This window comes from Chiloscyllium plagiosum, unplaced genomic scaffold (assembly GCF_037043375.1).
Source record: "Chiloscyllium plagiosum isolate Xiang-an unplaced genomic scaffold, Cpla_swu_hap1 HiC_scaffold_41, whole genome shotgun sequence".
Taxonomy (NCBI): domain Eukaryota; kingdom Metazoa; phylum Chordata; class Chondrichthyes; order Orectolobiformes; family Hemiscylliidae; genus Chiloscyllium; species Chiloscyllium plagiosum.
Genome location: NW_028270179.1, coordinates 9,654,238 through 9,668,232, shown reverse-complemented (window position 1 = coordinate 9,668,232; position 13,995 = coordinate 9,654,238).

The window sequence follows — 13,995 nt, the reverse complement described above, 5'->3', positions numbered from 1 at the left end:
TGATAGGTTTGAGCAGTGCAGAGCAGGTAGGTGGGAAGGAAGATGGACAGGTGGGATAGTACAAGAGGGAGGTGCCGTGTCGGAGACTTAAATCTGGTATCAAGTGGATGGAGGTGAGATGAGGAAACTCGTACAATCGACGTTGGTGCCGTGTGTTAGGAAGGTCCCAAGGCAGAGAATGAGGCATTCTCCCTCCAAACACTGGGTGGCAAGGATTTAGTAGTGAAGGAGTCCAAGGAGTTGCATCACTTTTGTAATGTGGGAGGAGTAGTGAACATAGAACATAGAAGGTTACAGAGCAGTACAATCCTTCGGCTATCGATGTTGCGCCACCTGGTGAAAATAATCTGATGCCCATTTAACCTACACCGTTCCATTATTATCCATATGTATATCCAATGTCAATTTAAATGCGCTGAATATCGGCGAGTCTATTTCTGTTGCAAGCAGCCTTTACACGCCCTTGCTTCTCTCTGCATGAGGAAAGCTAAGGGCATGTGCAGTTTCCTGAATGTTTTGGGGAGTTTCTGAACCAAGTGGGGCACAACGGTTTCAAGGTATATAGAGATAAGTTCGCTGTGGCAGAAGCAGGCAGAAACACTGGGTCGACCGGGACAATAAATTTTGTGAATTTTAGGTAACAGATGGAACCGGACAGTGCCTGTTCCCAGGACTTTGAGGTGAGAGTCGGTGGTTGGGAGGTACCCTGAGATGATGAGGTCATGACAGTTTGACAGATGATGGTTTGGTGATGGGAGGTGAGCTGAAACTTTATTGCTGGAACAGCACAGCAGGTCAGGCAGCATCTAGGGAACAGAAGATTCGACGTTTCGGGCACATGCCCTTCTTCGGATGGGAGGTGAGGTCTTCGTCGAGAAGGCAGTGGGAGGAGGTAACCGTGAATTGATGCCTGAGTTCAACTCTGAACAGATCGGTGCACCAAACGGCCGCTGCACCGTGCTTGTCCACTGGTTTGATGTTGAGCCTGGGATAGGAACGGACGGATTGGAGTGCTACGTGTTGTAATAGTAAAGGTTTTCAGTGAGTGTTAGGGGTGGACATATAGAGACAGTCATTTGGAAATGAATAAGTCAAGGGGGGGGTAACAGTCCAGCACAGGATGGAAGTGCATTGTGTTTAATAGCAGGTGATATGATCCCAAAGCCTGTTGAGCGGGTTTAGGGACTGGGACATTAAAGAGACCAAGTCCTCAAGCTGTTGAACTCTCTATTCAGCCCTGAAGGGCCTCAGGCTCCACAAAGGCCGGTCCCTCCGGGGGACGCTGGTCTATTCTTCATTCACTCCTCCCAATATGTGCCGTTTTGGAAGGACTCTGTCTCAGTTGCCGACACTGAACACGGGGACCTCACATTTAATGCGCGGCCCTGACACAGAACTCCCAGACCACACACTGAAGACACAGACTCCACACAGAAATTAAACACTTCATATTGAAAACAGATACACCACATTCTTGTGTGTGTGTTGGTGATTCTCCATATGTGTGAATTCAGTGGTGTTAGTTTAGAAATTAGCTAATTCATTTTTCTTCTGCTGCATGATAAATATTCTTTGGAAATCTATTTCTGAAAAGCCTTGACAGGCTGGAATACCCACTCCTTCTCCCAATTCATATATTCATTTGCTTCTTCTCCACTATGAATCTTCCGTTATTGTGTCTCTTTTCGTATGTCCTGGTCTCCTGGTGTTAAGAAACTTGTCAACCATCCTTATCCACATTTCTTATATTCCATAGGGCGGACATGCTACTTTTCGAGTTATCCTACATCCCTCATTCATTAGATATCCAGTGTTCCTTCAATGCAGAATGAGAGGAATAACATAACCAGTAGTCAGCGTGCAGTTTCTTATCTTGCTCTAGAGTGATAAGTAAACATTGCAAGATGAGAATAAGAAAGGAGCACCTCCTTCACCGCTTCACTAAATCCCCTCACTTATCCAAACTCTAACTCTCTCTGTTAAGATACGCTTTGTTTCAAAGCTATAGTAAGACCACTGAATTGCCAGTGCCTCTTGCTCAGGGACATCTTTGATTCTATTCGAACCAGCGTTCATTCGATAAACAGTTGAATATTTCCAAACAATTTTCCATCAAGAAAACACTGTGTTCTTAGCAGCAGAAGCTTCAGTTTCTTCATTTGCAGACGTCAGAACAATTGAATGACAGCCGTGGAAAGGTGACTAAAGGCTATAACTGTGCAAAGACTGGAAGGTAGTAAGTCTCGTTTTTAAAGTAATGGCATGCCTGACCTTAGTTATTTCCACGTTGTTAATAATACTGTTCTGTATACAATATATTTTGTTGCTGTTGTTGTTGTTATCATGAACATCATTCTTAGTACCTAAAAGAAGAAGAAAAGCCATGAAATAGCCTGTGTATGGTTAGCAGTAACAACAGTAATCCGACTAACACGCATACTAAACTTTGTTTTGAAGGAACGGATATTTAGGAATAACTAATGAAGAACTTTTAATGAGAATATAAAATCTCTGATTTGATATAATGATCGACTGAGAATTCTGAGAAGCTTCTTTTGGAAGGGCAACCAATGCTCTCCGTGGAAAGAAACAACCTCTGATGTCTCCCCAAATCAGCCTGCAGTGATGTTTAAAGGATGGCCCCTTACCATAGGGTCGTAGAGATATACAGCACGGAAACAAATACTTTGGTCCAACTTGTTCATGCCGACCAGATGTCCGAACCTAATCTTGCACTTTACCCATAATCCTGTAAAACGTTATTATTCATATACCCATCCACACACATTTCAAATACAACAATTTTACCAGCCTCAACCATTTCCTCTGGCAGTTCATACCATACACGTACTCTGCGTGAAACCTTTGCTTCGAGGTCCCTTTGATGTTTTACCTCTCTTGCGCTGAACCTCAGCCCTCTAATACTGGACTCCACCGCAGCAAGGAAACGACTGTCTAATTCTCCTATCTATGCACCTCATGATTTAATATTTCTCTATAAAGTTATCCTCAGCTTCCATCGCTTCAGGGAAAACAGGCCAAGCCTATTCAGCCTCTCCCGACAGCTCAAACTCGCAAATCTGGCAACATTCTTGGAAATCCTTTCTGAACCTTTCAAGCGTCACAACATCCTCCTGAAAGGAAGGATACATTTCTGCACTGGAAAAAAATGTATTTGACTACAACCTCGTTCTTTCACTCTCATCATCTTGTACACCTGTAACAAATCACCCAAGATCCTTCTTTGCCCCAATGAGAAAAACATTAGCTCTCTCAACATTTCTTCATAAGACACGCGCTACATTCCAGGCAGTATTCTGGTAAATTTCCTTTGCACCCTCTCTAAAGCTTTCCAATGATTCCAACACTGAGGTGAACAGGACTGAACACAATATTTCATGTGTGATCTAGCAAGGGTTCTATTAAGTTGCAGCATAACCTCGCAGCTCCTAAACTCAATCCCGCTGTCAATGAAAGTCAACACAAAATGCACCATCTTAAATTCCCAAACTACTTGAGTGGCAACGTTGGGAGATTTATAGACATGGACTCCGAATCCCTCTCTTACTCCACACTGCACAAAATCCTGCAGTCAACCCTACATTTACCTTGTCATTAGAGCTTCCAAAATGAATCACTTCATACTTTTCCAGGTGAACTCCTTCTGCCATTTATCAGCCCAGTTGTGCGTCCTGTCATTGTCTCTTTGAAATTGACAGCAGCCTTTCACACTATCCACCACTTCACCAAAATTCGTGTAATCGGCAAAACGACGAGCTCACCCTTCCACGTCGGCATCCAAGTCATTTATAAACACACAACGAGCTTTAATCCACCTTCTCAGCTATCCTAATCTGAATTCAGGATGATTTCTAAGCCAGATCGTTGGTTCACTTGTTGCTGTCTGGAGGTTTCCCAAAACGTATCGGAGCCATAATATCACCAGACCCGTAAAGGGCTTTTATTTACAGTGTTTTATGTAGTTTCAGTTTTATACTGTGCCAGACGAGGGTTACAGTTTTTCTACAAAATTACTTTCAAAGGAAAAAACAAACGTCAGAAGTTGTTTTGGGGTGGTTTGATTATTGTTTCCTCAAGACGTCAGGTGCATCTGAAAGGCTAACTCGTCAACCGTGTAAAGAACAAACAAGTATGTCGATTTATATAAGTGGTAATGGGGTGCCTTCAATCAACTGCGAATCTCCTCGGAAAATCCTGACCCCATTAAGCGTTTATGTGTAAATAAAAGTAAGACCTGCGGATTCTCGAATTCTGAATCAAAAGCGTAAATGTGTTGGAGCAATTCAGGAGAACCTTCAGAATCTGTATAGATAAATCAAATGATACTGACAAACCCAGTCACTCTTTTTCCGAACTCAGTTGGAGAAACCGAGAAGGTTTACAGAGGTGAAACGCTAACTTTGCTTTCTCTCCACAAATGCTGTCTTGAACTGCTGAGTTTCATCAAACTTTCTGTTTGTGTTTAATTTTCTCTTCTCACTCCAAGACAAGTGAGATTGGCAGATAGTTTCGAGTGCAAAAAAGCGTCATGAAATCAGCATGATGAACAATTTTGTCATTCTATTCCTAGGAATGGTAAACCAACAAAGGAGTGGTCTGTCTCTATACCATTGCCTGTCATGGGGAGTTGCCCAACTCTCATACTATCTTAACCCATGGCAAAAACCCATGCAAGGGGTGGCGGCAAATATAGGGAAGCCGATTACAGCAGCGGGCTCCTTCAGTAGAGATTAAAATTTTAAAAAAAACTACATATTTCTGGCATGATACAGCAGATCGCCCAAAGGTCTGAGGGAGATACATGAGCGGATGCTTAATCAAATTCAAAAGAACGTGAGAGGAGTAGTCTGCAGTTGGAGTGGGTTGCAACCTTGCTGACATGAACCGAGATTGCCATCACGTGAAAGGTTTCAATGCAGAAGGGGGCAAGATTTAACATTTTCAAGGAGGGTTTTCATGCCAATATCTAGATAGTGCAATTAGGAATATAATAGAGTTGCAGGTAACTGTAGGGACGATTACAGATCAAGATTTTGAAGGGTTCTTTTGGATCAGCATTTTGGGGACAGTTACAATAACTCGGTAAATTCCAAAGTCAATCTCGAATTGATTATGAGCTGGGCAGTGTATAAGACTCTAAATTTGGGCGAAACCTAATCCTATTAGACAGCATGTTTCAAACAGAGGTAAACGTGTGGATTGCAGATAATGGAGATCGGCGTCGAGAAGCGTAGCGCTGGAAGAGCACAGCCAGTCAGGCAGCATCCAAGAAGCAATCGAGTCGACATTGTGAGCATAAAGTCTTCATCGCCAGTGACGGATGTGGGAGGGCAAGTGGGCTGAGAGATAATTGGGAGGGACTGTGGTGGAAGGTAGCTGTGAATGCAACAGACTGATGGAGGTGGGGATGACGTGATAGATCTAAAAGGAGATGTCCAGGTTGAGTCTTTCACCCGAAATGGACATGGAGACGTCCAGGAGTTTTGTAAGGGATAGTGGAACATAGGACCCCAAGACCTCCGTTTCTTCTCCACCCGCTGACCCAACTATAATGCTTCGAGTGAGACACACCATTCCTATTGGCTGAACTGATGCGTGCCATCAACAATTTTTGTTTCGAATCCTCCCATGGCCTCCACACAAAAGGGGCAGCCGTAAGCCTACGCAAGGACCCCAGCTGTGCTGGCGTCTTCGCTGGGTATGTGGAGCAGCACATCTTCCGCAGCTGCACCAGCACCATTTCCAACATTTTCCAGTTCTATGTAGATGGCGAAATCAGTGCCAACTCGTGCTCCCACGAGGAGGTTGAAAAGTGCATCAACTTCACCATCACGTTCCACCCTGAACTGAAGTTCACCTGGAAATGTTTGGACACATACTTCCCCTTCCTGGACTTCCCCATCTCCATTTCTAGCGACAGACTCAACACAGACACCTACTTCAAACCCTCTGACTCTCGTAGTTATTGTACTACGCAACCGCCCAATCTGCCTCCAATAAAATAAAATAATTCCTTACTCACAATTCTTCCAAGTCGACGTCATCTGTTTCGAGGAGGACTAATTCGACAATCGAACATCCCAGATGTCTTCCTTCTTCAGGAAGCGCAATTTCTCCTCCCATGTGGACGACAATGATCTACAGTGCATGTACTCCACTTCCTGCACTTCTGCCCATGAACCAAAAATCTCCAAGCGCAACAAGGCCAGAACCACCGACAACCCCGCACCAACAAACACACCAGTCCCCACCTTTCACCACACCACACTCCAGATACAACGCATCACCCTCTGCAATTTCCACCATTTGCAAACAACCTCTATCATGATAGATTCATTTCCCTCACCACCTCTATCCGCGTTACACAGAGACCATTCCTTCTGCGACTCCTTTTTAAAAGTCACGGTCCCCACCAGCCCACCCTCAGCTCCTGGCATCTTGCCTTGCCATTGCGAGACGTACAAAACCTGCGGTCACACCTCTGCCCTCACCTCCGTCCGCGACCCGAATCGATTCTTCCACATCCTACAGAGATTTACCTGCACTTCAAAACACATCATCTACAGTGTCCATTGCATTTGGTGTGTCCCCTCCACAGTGGGCAGACAGGTCGCCAACATTCAGAACGCTTCAGAGACATAACTGCGACGCACACAGTAAACCACCGCACCGCAGTATAGCAGAACTCTTTAACTCCCCCTCCCATTCCGTCAAGACATGGAAGTTCTGGGGCTCCGACACCGCCAAACCTTAACCATACAGCGCCTGCAGGAAGAACGCCTCATCTTCTGCCTTTGGAATCTCCAACACACGGGATCAATGTAGATTTCACCAGTTTGTCCTTTCTCCCTACTCACACATTGTTCCAGATTCAACATTCCACACGGCAACACCCTCCTGAACTGTCCTATCTGTCCATCTTTCCTACCTACCCAGTACAGCCTCCATTCCGACCTATCAACATACCCCCACCTCCACCTACCTCTTGCATTCCCAGCTGCCTTGCCCCCACTCCCACACCCTCCCATTTATATCTCAGCCCCATTGGGACACCTCTTCATTCCTGATGAGGCGCTTTTGCTGAAAATGTCGACTCTCCTGCTCCTTGGATGCTGCCTTATTGGCTGTGCTTTCCCAGCACCACACTTTGTGAAACAGACTTGGGAGCAGCAATTTGCAGGGCAGTTCACAACTGAAAAGTGGGAGACTTTGAAACGTAGTATATTGAGGGCTTATGGCCTGCATGAAACGTAAGTCTGATCAGCAAGGTCGTAAAATGCATAAAATTGCAGATATCGAAGAATATAGAGATTTTGGCAAAGTAAAAGAAATAAGCATATGTCAGTCAGAACGTTTTGAAATCAGTGCATGTTTGGGGGTGGTTGATTCAAAAATACAGAGAGTATACATGGGTACCGAAGAAAGAAATTAAGAAAGAATAGACACCACCACTGGCAGATACGATGCAGGAAAAGTACATCGGATTTTATATTTACGTGAATACTATTACTGCCAAAACAATGGCGATAATTAGAGACAAAAGCGACATGGAGCCCGAGGACATGGGTGAAGTTTGAAATGAAGAATTCTCATCTGTATTCCGAAAAGATAAATATACTCTTGCCAGGGATTTTTGTTGGGACGCTGAGGTTCTAGAACATTTAAAAGTTAGATCATTTAAAAGTTAGTAATGACGAGGTATTGGATGTTTTAGAAGGATCATAAATGCATAAATCGTCCGAGCCTAACACGATGTATCGTGGGTCTTGCAAGAGGAATTAAGAGATTTTTGGGTCCCTCGGCAGCTGTTAAATACTTCATTGATCACTGGTAAAGTGTCGGATGGCTGGAGGGCAGCTAATGTGGTTCCTTTGTATGAAGAGGGACAGCAGGAAAGGCCAGCTAATTATTCAACAATTAGTCAGAGTTCAGTGCCAGAGACATAATTGGAGAAGGAAATCTGTCGGGCAGTATTAGTCATTACTTTGAAAGCAGGAATTGACCAGGGATAATATGCTCGGATTTGGTTGAAGGAGATCCTGTATTTCACGTGGATTTCCTTAAGTCTATAGACAAGGTTCCACCTGTAAGAGCCAAGGAATGTCTGCAGACTGGATCCAAGATTGACTTACAAACAGGAGACAGAGTGTGGCAATGGATGGTGAAGTGATTCCTCTTTGCTAGAAGCCTGTAACCTCTGGTGGAGCATATGGCTCAGCGTTGGGAACAGTGCTGTTTTAATTTGCATAAATACCTGATATGTAAATGAACAAAATACAACGAGGAGGTTTGTCGAGATTCTAAGCGCTGCATCGTCAAGACTGTTAGTGAGGTGGTAACTCCCATTATGAGGACAAAGAGTAGCTTGCCCAGCAGAGAGGGCAGAAAGTGAGAAAGCACAGGAATCCCCGTGGCCATTCCCTTCAAAAACAAGTATATCATTTTAGATATCCTTGGGTTAGATGATCGTTCGGGGAAAGACAACGTCAGTGGCACTATGAAAGACTCTGGCGCACAGCGGGAAAGCATTAAGGTAAATAGTACCTTAATGAGAAGACCACTCGATAGTTAGGGGCAGACAGGAGAGTCTGTGGCTTCAAATGGGAATCCAGTGTGCCAGAAACCAGGATGGTTCAAAGCGGCTGCAGAATGTTCTTGGGGGAAGGATAACCAGGCAGAATTCAATGTGCATGTTGGCACAATTGAATAAGTCAGAAATAGGGATGAGATCCTGCGGAGTAATTGCAGAGAGCTAGGCAACACTTCAAAAACCAGGATCTCGACACTGGCAATCACCGGATTGCATCCAGTTCTGTGTGATCATCAGGGTAAGAATAAGATGATATGCCAGAACAATGCTTGGTTCCAGATTTGATGAAGGGTCAGGAATTCAGATTTTTAGATCAATGGTATCCTTTCTGGAGAAGAGGTGACATGTTCAAGAGGGATGGGTTTCACCAGAACGGGGGACGACCAATATTTCGAGTCCAACAAAGGAGGGTTTGAACCACATTGGCGGGGACGGGATCCTCAACAACTGTGACGCTGGGAAGAGCTAACATATTCAGAATTAGTAAAGTGAAGAGTTAGGTCAGGCCGGAAAACAACAGACAGCAATGCTGACAGGGAAGGCCGATGAACTCAAGTTGTGCATATGCACGTGGGACTGCCATATTATGACCATTGCAGAAACATGGCTAAGGTAGGGACAGGACTGGCAACTTCATGTGGAAGTGTGCAGGTGCTGTAGGCTGGACAGAGGTGGTGGAAAGAGTTGCATTATTGATTAAGGCGAGTGTCACAGCATATTTAGAGATGAAATAACTAAAAATTTATCCAGTGAGGCTTTGTTAGTGCTGCTTAGAAATAAGAAGTGGAATGGTGAAATAATTGGAGTTTTGCTAGATGACACAATTAGTAAACTTGACTTAGAGTAACGAATATGTAGAGAGATTCGGGAGACTTTCTAGAGCAATATTGTTAGCAGAGCAGCGGATTTGAATTTCTCTAACATAAATTTGAACTGCCAGAGTTTTAAGGGCTTAGATAGGATGAAATTCGTAATGTGCAGTATATCGACGGATTCGAGAAAGAGGCAAAGCCTGAACGAATACGTGACTGCATTGGCAATAGGGTAGAAATTTGGGAGGAATGATATGGTTCCATTTGATTTAAACTGTTGTGGCGCGTCAAGATTAAGCAACCATGAAGGGCTGGTGAACTTTTGAGAGTGGCGAAGATGAAAAATGATGCGTACGTAAGGTCGAGGCAACTGAAGACTGAGGAACCTTTGCAAAAAATATGAGGAATGTAAGATCAATCTGAAGCGAGGAATTAAGGTGACTTAAATGTCTCCTGAGATATCCTTCGTGAACAGGGTTAACGGGAATCCCAATTACTTTTATTCATACACAAGGATCAAGAAGGGAATTGGAGAGAGTGTTAGCCCATTCAAAGACAAAGAAGGAAAGTTATGCGTAGAGTCAGAGAAAATGGGTGAGATGTTTAATGAGAACCTTGCATCGCTAGTCAACGAGGAAAGGGAAATGGCGATGTTCAGGTCAGGAATAGATCTTTGATAACTGTACGTCAAGGCCAGTTTAGATTCGTTTGCCTAACGTGTAGAAACAGGCTTTCGGCCCAACAAGTCCACACCGACCCTACGAAGGGTAACCCACCCAAACTCATTCCACATATTTGACCCTGACCTTTGCACCGAAACCATTGGGCAATTTAGCATGGCCAATTCACCTGACCTGTACATCTTTGGACTGTGGGAGGAAACCACGCAGACACAGGGAAAACGTACCAACTCCACATAGACAGTCGCCCGAGGCAGGAATGGAACGCGGGTTCTGGCACTATGAGGCAGCAGTGCAAAGCACTGAGCCACAGTGCCGCCCCAAAGTCGGCAGAAGAAGGGAAGAATTGTTGGGTATTAGAAAAGGCATTAAGGTGGACTAGTCCCCAGGTCTGTATGGGATCTATCCAAGTTTAATGAGGGAAGCAAGAAAGAGATTGACTGGGGCTTTAACAGATATCTTCGCAGCAAACTTAGGACCGGGTAAGATCGCAGAGGACTGGAGAATTGCTAATGTTATCACTTGGTTAAGTAGGGTATCAGGGATAATCCTGGTAATTACAGACCTGTGAGGCTGACGTCAGTGGGAGCGCGAACTGCTGGAGAAGATATTGAGGGACAGGAGAAATTCTTATTTGGAGAAAATGGACTTATCAACATTAATTTCTGAAGGGAAGGTCATGTCTTACAACTCTCTCCAGTTCGATGTTACACCCTAATAGAGTCAACGTTCCCCCTCCATGCTACCACAGTGACTGCCACCTCCTGTTCGATAGAGCACATTGAGTGACCCCTTTCTGTTACCTTAATGGCAGCTCTCACTTGATCTGTACTACACTCTTGATCTTTACAGCACCAATGGGGGACTTCCAGCTCCTCCGTGTCACAACAGTTGCAGCTCTCCCCTGATCTATATGGCACACTGCCTGTCTCCAAACTGCTATAGCAGTGAATGCGACCTCTGTCATTTCAGTGTTTTCACATCTCATGACCTCATTACTTTGTTGGAGATAACCTGGCATCGCTGTTTCTCCACACGCAAATGTTCGAAAAATGATCGACGTTATAAAATAGATGTTGTCCACCTGAACCAGAGGGGTTCCAATATCCTGGAGGGCAATTTTGCTACTGCTCTTCTGGAGGATTTCAACTAATTCATCAGGGGATGGGAACCTAATTTGCAGCTCCAGAGTACAGGAGGTTGAGCGTCCTTATCAAAGACAATACTACAGTGGCAGAAAGGATTCTTGATGAGGACTCGTTTGCCTAAGTAGTGTGGGTGATGTTAAAAAAGAAAAAGACAGGTCACCCTGTTGATAATTTTCTATCAGCCTCTGAAATGTTGCAGTGATGTAAAGGATAGGATTGCAAAAAATGATTCTGCATTGGAGCAAAAGTAACAAGGTGGTTGTTATGGGGTTTAACTTTCCAAATAATGAATGGAAACGCTGTGGATTGAGTACTTCAGAAAGATTAGTTTTTGTCCTCCACTTGCAGGAGGTTTTCCTTATACAGTATGCAGATAGACCAACAAGAGACGAGTCTACCTTGGATTTCTTCCTGGAAAAAGATTCAGACCAGGTTTTCGATTTGGAGGTAGGTGAGCACTTTTGTATAAGTAATTGCAATTTGGTTATATTTACATTAGTGACTAAAACAAGATTGGCATGTACAGCGGGGCAGTAGTTATAGGTGGGTAAAAGGCAATTAGAAAGTCATTCGGCATGATTTAGGATGCATAAGATCGGCAATGTTAACAGTTGAGATGTGAAGCCATGTTCATGGAACAGGTACTTTAAGTTCTTGATAAATATGACCCTGCAGTCAAGGAACAAGTGGTTGAGCAAAGGACCCGTAGTTTAAAAAAGAAGCAGATTCTCTTGTTAAGAGAAAGAAGGCGGCTTATATGAGGATGAGACGCGAAGCTCAGTCAGCGTGTTTGAGCAAGAGCTGTACTAAGGCAGGAGAGGACATAAGAAGTATTTGGCAGGGAGGTTGAAGGAGAACCATAAAGCTTTCTGTACGTATGTTAGGAATAAAAGAACGAATAGAGTATGACTAAGTCCAGTCAATGACAGTAGTCCGACCTTGTTTATGGAGTCCGAGGAGATAGGGGAAGCGCCAAATGTTGGTCAGTATTTACACTGGCAGAAGACAATGTTGTCGAAGAGAATACGGATATACAAGCTCAAAGACTATAAGGGATTGAGATTCATAATCAGGAGTTGTTATCAATTATGGAGAGGGTAAACATAGATATGTCCCTTGGACCGGAAGGGACTAATTGTAGGTGTCCCTGAGATGGTATACCGGAGATTCGTGAACTTTTGGCTTTGAGCTTTATGTCATCACTGTCTTCAAAACAGTGCCAGGAAACTGGAATACCAATGTTGTACTATTATTCAGGAAGGAGAGTAGGGACAGCCTTGGTAATTATAGACCATTGAGCCTTATTTCAGTTGTGTGTGAAGTGTTGGAAATGATTTTATGAAATAAGCGTTATAACCATCTGGAAAGGAACAATTTGATTACGGATAGTCAACACGTTTTTGGGAAAGGTAGGTCAAGCATCATAAATATTATTGAGTCCATTGCGAAGTTGACCAAACACGTGGATAAGGGGAGACCGGTCGGTGAGCTGTTTATGGACTTCAGTGAACGTTTAATAAGGTTCTCCACTGTCGGCTATTGCAGAAAATACAGAGGTATCGTATTGAGGTTGATTTAGCGGTTTGGATCAGACATTGGCTTGATGAGAGAAGGCAGAGTGTGGCGGTTGATGGGAAGTGTTCCTCCTGGAGTTCGGTTATTGGTGGTTCACCACAAGCGTCAACTTTTAGGCCACTGTAATAAATGATCTGGATGAGGCAGGAGAAGCATAAGTGAATAATTTTGCGGACGCCACTAATTTTGGTGCAGATGCTGCCGAAGGATATTCCAGCTTAAAGAGGGCCATAGATAAGGTGCAGAGGTGGTCTGAGAGGTGGCAAATTGAGTTTAAAGTAAAAAATGTCACGTGATTCACTTTGGAAGAATTAACTGGAATACAGAGTACTAGGCTAATGGTAAAACTCTTAGCAGAGTCGATGAGCAGAGAAATTTCGTCGTCGACGTACACAGATCCCTGAAAGTTTCCGCTCAATTGTAAAGATGGAAAGAAGAAGTGTTCGCTCTCATTGGTGCAGGAGTGAGTTTCGGAGACATGAGATTTTGTTCCAGCTGTACTGTCTTAGCGAATTTCATCGTTTTTGGACAACTTGAACAGCTTACTTGAGCAGCTTACATTACAGCTTACGTTACAGCATCTCTCCATCTCTTATTCTTTTTGGTTGGACCTGCAACTGTCGGCCATGAATCTGCTGTGGACTCTGCTTGTCATTAAAATATATCTGACAGTGAATATGTTGAGAAGCAAAATCCGTGCAAAGGGCAATCCTGGGTTAGACTGTATTGAAGAAAGTCAATAGCTCCCCAAATCCTAGAGCAAATAACCTTCCATCATACAACACAAAAGCAACGAGTGTTCTTAAAATGATACTTTCTCGTTAACATAATAAACAGAATACATTCTGTGCGATAGGGTCAAGCTTGCAGATTCACATTTCCAAGGTTGACATCTGTCAAGTTTTTTCCTGAAATATCTACATTACGGCATCTGGTAAAATTGGCCAGAAGTCGATCTGATGGAAAAAGAAATATAAACCAGTCAGAACAGTCCGAGGCTGCATTAAGCATGACTGCGTGGATGTTAGAGCTGAGGATGAAATTCATGAAATAAACCTTTTCCCAGAAAACAATTTGAATATGCCATAATATCAGTTCAAAGATAACGACCAGGAGATCTACCACTTCATGAAAAATATATAACAGATGATGCATTCGGATAGACCACT